Raw genomic sequence first — 7,054 nt, forward strand, 5'->3', positions numbered from 1 at the left:
ATTTTTTTAAATTTAGAGTGTTCTGACTCTCTAATGACTTCGCTATGAAGAACTGGAAATTAATCTTAACTAGTGTGCCAAGGGAATCTTAACTAGCTTAATTGAGGAACGATTGGGAGAGCACAGGATCAAAAGGGAGCATGGCCAGCTTTCCCCTGCCCACTTGGGCCCCTGGGACCCTGCTGAGATCCCGGGCCTGATTCTCTGCCCACCGAGGCCCCCTCCAGTTGGCGGGTCCTGAGGGAGTGGGAGGGAGGGAAAGGGGAGCAAAAATAAAGGCCAGACCTCTTGGACCGGCACCCATGAGGGACGGCTGGGGGAGGGGAGGAGTTCTTACACCCAGCGGGACCCACCCACGGTTAGGGGTCCAGGGGAACGGGGGAGACCCTAGGGGAGACAGTGGGGGAGGGGCACAAAGGAACGGAAGGGAATGCGGCCAGTGCTTTCCCCGTCCACGTAGGCACCAGGGAGCCTGTTGGACTCCTAGACCTAATCCCCTGCCCTCGGACCCTCCCTCCTGCGGTGCAGAGCCCAAGCCCCGCCCCTACACCCCCACCCAGGGCCCTACCTCTACATTAGGAGACCCCCTCGGAGACGCTCTCCAACACGCTGGGTCTAAACCCCACCCACACACCCTCACTCAGGGCCCTACCTGCAAACTCCGGAACTCCACGCTCCAGATGCCCTCCTTTCCACGCGCTGCCTCTCCCCGTCTGTGCAGGTACTAAGCAAAGGCCCCGCCCCACGCTTGAACGTCGCCCAGCTTAGGCTCCGCCCCCAGGGCCTTTCCCTGCAGCGTGGGTCCTGAGCCTAGGCCCCGCCCCATGCTCAAACATCACACCCCCACCCGCCTAGGTCCCACCCCCCCCAAACCCAGCCCCTGCCTAAGTTCTACCCCCGCCTAAACTCCGCCCCCACAGCCAAGGCTTTTTCTTTTTTTTTCTTTTTTTTTTCTGTTGTGGTTTTGTTTTACCTTGTTGCAGTTGTTTCAATAATAGTTTTATTTTTCCTAAAATATTTTTTATCTTTCTAATTTTATTTTGTTTTTTATTCTTTGATATCATACTGCTCCTTTTTTTCTTTCTTCCTTTTTTTTCTTTTTTTTTTAACCATGCCACGAAGCTTGTGGGATCTTGGTTCCCAGGCCAGAGGTCGGGCCCGAGCTCCTGTGGTGGGAGCTCCAAGTCCAAACTGCTGGACTAACAGAGAACCTCAGACCCCAGGGAATATCAATCAGAGTGAGGCCTCCAGGAGGTCCTCATCTCAGCACCAAGACCCAGCTCTACCCAACTGCCTGCAAACTCCAGTGCTGGAGGTCTCAGGCTAAACAACCAGTAAGACAGGAATACAGCACCACCCATTAAAAAAAAAAAAAAAAGGGGGCTTCCCTGGTGGCGCAGTCGTTGAGAGTCTGCTTGCTAATGCAGGGGACACGGGTTCCAGCCCTGGTCTGGGAAGATCCCACATGCTGCGGCGCAGCTGGGCCCGTGAGCCACAATTACTGAGCCTGCGTGTCTGGAGCCTGTGCTCTGCAACAAGAGAGGCCGTGATAGTGAGAGGCCCGCACACCGCGATGAAGAGTGGCCCCCGCTTGCCACAACTAGAGAAAGCCCTTGCACAGAAACGAACACCCAACACAGCCATAAATAAATAAATAAATTCAAAAACCTTCATCCGTTTAAAAAAAAAAAAATGAAATGACACAACAATTTGTTATGGACGAAGGAGCAAGGTAAAACCTACAAGACCAGGTGAATGAAGATGAAATGGGCAACCTGCCTGAAAAAGAATTCAGAGAAATGATAGTAAGGATGATCCAGGGTCTTGGAGGGACAATGGAGAAAATACAAGAAACATTTAACAAGGATCTAGAGGAACTGAGAAGCAAACAAACTGATGAACAACACAATTACTGAAATTAAAAATGCTGTAGAGGGAATCAATGACAGAATAGCTGAGGCAGAAGAATGGATGAGTGAGCTGGAGGATAAAATGGTGGAAATAACTGCCAGGGAGCAGAATAAAGAAGGAAGAGTGAAAAGGGTTGAGGACAGTCTCTGAGACCTCTGGGACAACATTAAACACACCAACATTCAAATTATAGGGGTCCCAGAGGAAGAAAGGGTCTGAGAAAATATTTGAAGAGATTGTAGTCAAAAACTTCCCTAACATGGGAAAGGAGATGGTTGGTCAAGTCCAGGAAGTGCAGAGAGTACCATACAGGATAAACCCAGGGAGAAACATGCGAGACACATATTAATCAAACTATCAAAAATTAAATACAAAGAAAGAATATTGAAAGCAACAACGGAAGGGCACCAGGTAACGTTCACGGGAATCCCCATAAGCTTAAAAGCTGATTTTTTGGCAGAAACTCTGCAGGCCAGAAGGGAGTGGCAGGTCATATTTAAAGTGTTGGGGCGGGGGGGAGAAACCTACAACCAGGATTGCTCTACCAGGCAAGGATCTCATTCAGATTCAATGGAGAAATTAAAACCTTTACAGATAAGCAAAAGTTAAGAGAATTCAGCACCACCAAACCAGCTTTACAACAAATGCTGGGGGAGCTTCTCTAGGCAGGAAACACAAGAGAAGGAAAAGACCTACAATAACAAACCCAAAACAATTAAGAAAATGGTAATAGGAACATACATATCAATGATTACCTTAAATGTAGAAGGATTAGATGCTCCACCAAGGGACATAGACTGGCTGTGTGGATGCAAAACTAAGACCCATACATACACTGTCTACAAGAGACCCACTTCAGACCTGGGGACACATTCCGACTGAGAGTGAGGGGATGGAAAAAGATATTCCATGCAAATGGAAATCAAAAGAAAGCTGGAGTAGCAATTCTCATATCAGACAGAATAGACTTTAAAATAGGGACTGTTACAAGAGACGCGGAAGGATACTATATGGTGATCGGGGGAACAATCCAAGAAGATATAACAATTGTAGATATTTGTTCACCCAACATAGTAGCACCTCAATGCATGGGGTGGATGCTAACAGCCATAGAAGGGGAAATCGACAGTAACACAATAATAGTAGGGGACTTTAACACCCCACTTTCACCAATGTACAAATCAACCAAAATGAAAATAAATAAACACAAGCTTTAAATGACACATTAAACAAGATGGACTTATATTGTTTGGACTGATATTTATAGGACATTCCATCCCAAAACAGCAGAATACACTTTCTTCTCAAGTTCACATGGAACATTCTCCAGGATAGACCATATCTTGGGTCACAAATCAAGCCTTGGTAAATTTAAGAAAATTGAAATCATATCAAGTATCTTTTCCGGCCACAATGCTATGAGACTAGATATCAATTACAGGGAAAAAACTGTGAAAGATACAAACACATGGAGGCTAAACAATACACAACTAAATAACCAAGAGATCACTGAGGAAATCAAAGAGGAAATCAAAAAATACCTAGAAACAAATAACAATGAAAACACGATGATCCAAAACCTGTGGGATGCAGCAAAAGCAGTTCTAAGAGGGAAGTTTATAACCATACAACTTACCTCAAGAAACAAGAAAAATCTCAAATAAACAACCTAACCTTACACCTAAAGCAATTAGAGAAAGAAGAATGAAAAAAAACCCCAAAGTCAGAAGAAGGAAAGAAATCATAAAGATCAGATCAGAAATAAATGAAAAAGAAATGAAAGAAACAATAGCAAAGATCAATACAACTAAAAGCTGGTTCTTTAAGAAGATAAACAAAATTGATAAACCATTAGCCAGACCCATCAAGAAAAAAAGGGAAAAGACTCAAATCAACAGAATTAGAAATGAAAAAGAAGTAACAACTGACACTGCAGAAATACAAAGGATCATGAGAGATTACTACAAGCAACTATATGCCAATAAAATGGACAACCTGGAAGAAATGGACACATTCTTAGACAAGCACAACCTTCCGAGACTGAACTAGGAAGAAATAGAAAATATAAACAGACCAATCATAAGCACTGAAATTGAAACTGTGATTTAAAATCTTCCAACAAACAAAAGCTCAGGACCAGATGGCTTCACAGGCGAATTCTATCAAACATTTAGAGAAGAGCTAACACATATCCTTCTCAAACTCTTCCAAAATATAGTAGAGGGAGGAACACTCCCAAACTCATTCTACAAGGCCACCATCACCCAGATACCAAACCAGACAAAGATGTCACAAAAAAAGAAAGCTACAGCCAATGTCTCTGATGAACACAGATGCAAAAATCCTCAACAAAATACTAGCAAACAAATTCCAATAGCACATTAAAAGGATCAATCACCATGATCAAGTGGGGTTTATCCCAGGAATGCAAGGATTCTTCAATATATGCAAATCAATCAATGTGATACACCATATTAACAAATTGGAGGAGAAAAACCATATGATAATCTCAATAGATGCAGAAAAAGCTTTCGACAAAATTCAACACCCATTTATGATAAAAACTCTCTGGAAAGTAGGCATAGAGAGAACCTACCTCAACATAATAAAGGCCACATATGACAAACCCACAGCAAACATCATTCTCAATGGTGAAAAACTGAAACCATTTCTTCTAAGATCAGGAACAAGACAATGTTGCCCACTCTCACCACTATTATTCAACATAGTTTTGGAAGTGTTAGCCACAGCAATCAGAGAAGAAAAAGAAATAAAAGGAATTCAAATCGGAAAAGAAGATGTAAAACTGTCACTGTTTGCAGGTGACATGATACTATACATAGAGAATCCTAAAGATGCTACCAGAAAACTACTAGAGCTAATCAATTAATTTGGTAGAGTAGTAGGATACAAAATTAACGCAAAGAAATCTCTTGCATTCCTATACACTAATGATGAAAAATCTGAAAAACAAATTAAGGAAACACTCCCATTTACCACTGCAACAAAAAGAATAAAATACCTAGGAATAAACCTACCTAAGGAGACAAAAGACCTGTATGTAGAAAACTATAAGACACTGATGAGAGAAATTAAAGATGATACAAACAGATGGAGAGATATACTCTGTTCTTGGATTGGAAGAATCAACATTGTGAAAATGACTATACAACCCAAAGCCATCTACAGATTCAATGCAATCCCTATCAAACTACCAATGGCATTTTTCACAGAACTAGAACAAAAATTTGCACAATTTGTATGGAAACACAAAAGACCCTGAATAGCCAAAGCCATCTTGAGAAAGAAAAACGGAGCTGGAGGCATCAGGCTCCCAGACTTCAGACTATAATACAAAGCTACAGTAATCAAGACAGTGTGGTGCTGGCATGAAGACAGAAATATAGATTGGTGGAGCAGGATAGAGGGCCCAGAGATAAACCCATGCACCTATGGTCACCTTATCTTTGATAAAGGAGGCAAGAGTATACAATGGAGAGAGGAAAGCCTCTTCAATGAGTGGTGCTGGGAAAACTGGACAGCTACATGTAAAAGAATGAAATTAGAACACTTCCTAACAGAAATAAACTCAAAATGGATTAAAGACCTAAATGTAGGGCCAGACACTATCAAACTCTTAGAGGAAAGCATAGGCAGAACACTCTATGACATAAATCACAGCAAGATCCTTTTTGACCCACCTCCTAGAGTAATGGAAATGAAAACAAAAATAAACAAATGGGACCTAATGAAACTTAAAAGCTTTTGCACAGCAAAGGCAACCGTAGAAAAGACGAAAGACAGCCCTCAGAATGGAAGATAATATTTGTAAACGAAGCAACTGACAAAGGATTAATCTCCAAAATATAGAAGCAGCTCATGCCGCTCAATATCAAAAAAACAAACAACCCAATCCAAAGATGGGCAGAGGAAATGAATAGATGTTTCTCCAAAGAGGATATACAGATTGTCAGTGGACACATGAGGGGATGCTCGGCATCACTAGTCATTAGAGAAATTTGAATCAAAACTACAGTGGGGTATCACCTCACACTGGTCAGAATGGCCATCATCAAAAACTCTACAAACAGTAAATGCTGGAGAGGGTGTGGAGAAGAGGGAACCCTCTTGCACTGTTGGTGGGAATGTAGATTGGTGCAGCCACTACGGAGAACAGTATGGAGGTTCCTTAAAAAACTAAAAATGGAACTGCCATATGACCCAGCAATCCCACTACTGGGCATATACCCTGAGAAAACCATAATTCAAAAAGTCATGTACCACAATGTTCATTGCCGCACTGTTTGCAATAGCCAGGACATGGAAGCAACCTAAGTGTCCACCGAGAGATGAATGGATAAAGAAGATGTGGCAGGTATATGCAGCAGAATATTACTCAGCCATAAAAAGAAACGAAATTGAGTTATTTGTGGTGAGGCAGATGGACCTAGAGTCTGTCATACAGAGTGAAGTAAGTCAGAAAGAGAAAAACAAATACCATATGCTAACACATATATACGGAATCTAAAAAAAAAAAAAAAAGGTTCTGATGAACCTAGGGGCAGGACAGGAATAAAGACACAGATGTAGAGAATGGACTTGAGGACACGGAGAGGGGGAAGGGTAAGCTGGGACGAAGAGAGTAGCATTGACATATATACACTACCAAATGTAAAAGAGATAGCTAGTGGGAAGCAGCTGCATGGCACAGGGAGATCAGCTTGGTGCTTTGCGACCACCTAGAGGGGTGGGATAAGGAGGGTGGGAGGGAGATGCAAGAGGGAGGGAATAGGGGGATATACGTATACATATAGTTGATTCACTTTGTTGTACAGCAGAAATTAACACAACACTCTAAAGCAATTATACTCCAATAAAGATGTTAAAAAAAGAGAGAGAAATGAAAAAAAAAAAAAGAGAGAAGATGACTAGAGAATTACTTCTTAAAACCTGAGCAAGAGTATCAGAGAAGGAACTGAGTCAGGAAGGACTCAGAATGTCCCCTGAGTAGATTTCCCAGGGTTGGATGCCCTGGGAGACCCATTCACGGAAATTCTGTGGGTGCCAAGTTAGGTTTCTGATGGTTACCAAGGACATATAAATTATCTGAATAAGTTTTCATCAACCAGGGGAACGAGAATTC

Source organism: Balaenoptera musculus, chromosome 1 (genome assembly GCF_009873245.2).
Source record: "Balaenoptera musculus isolate JJ_BM4_2016_0621 chromosome 1, mBalMus1.pri.v3, whole genome shotgun sequence".
Classification (NCBI taxonomy): domain Eukaryota; kingdom Metazoa; phylum Chordata; class Mammalia; order Artiodactyla; family Balaenopteridae; genus Balaenoptera; species Balaenoptera musculus.